Below are 430 nucleotides of genomic sequence, written 5' to 3' on the forward strand. Positions count from 1 at the left end.
ACATTATGCTGAGTGAAATAAGTCAATCACAAAAGGACAAGTACTGTATTAGTCCGTTATTGTAAAAGTCAAGGAAATGCTTATCTATAGAAGGAAATTTTTTTTTGTTGGTTACCAGGGGTGGGAGGGGAGTGTAGAGAATATGGTTAGATAGATAGAGATAAGTTTTGATTTGGGTGAAGAGAAGGGCAATGTACCAAATTGAGTGATCAATATAGTGGCATTGAGGAAGAGAAAGACACAGAGAAGTACGTGGGAAGTATAGACAGCAAAGATGAACCCTTTTGCACATATAGTACGACGTGGTCAGGGAAGGCAAACATGGGTATATGGGTGGATAGATGGGTGGACACTATGTAGTCACTGCTTGGTCACAGCCAGCTATGTAGAGGGACCAAGTAGTTGAACCTGTGGGCTCGGGACCATAGTC

The sequence above is a fragment of the Orycteropus afer genome, unplaced genomic scaffold (genome assembly GCF_000298275.1).
Source record: "Orycteropus afer afer isolate SDZICR_OR568_19922 unplaced genomic scaffold, OryAfe1.0 scaffold00063, whole genome shotgun sequence".
Taxonomy (NCBI): Eukaryota; Metazoa; Chordata; class Mammalia; order Tubulidentata; family Orycteropodidae; genus Orycteropus; species Orycteropus afer.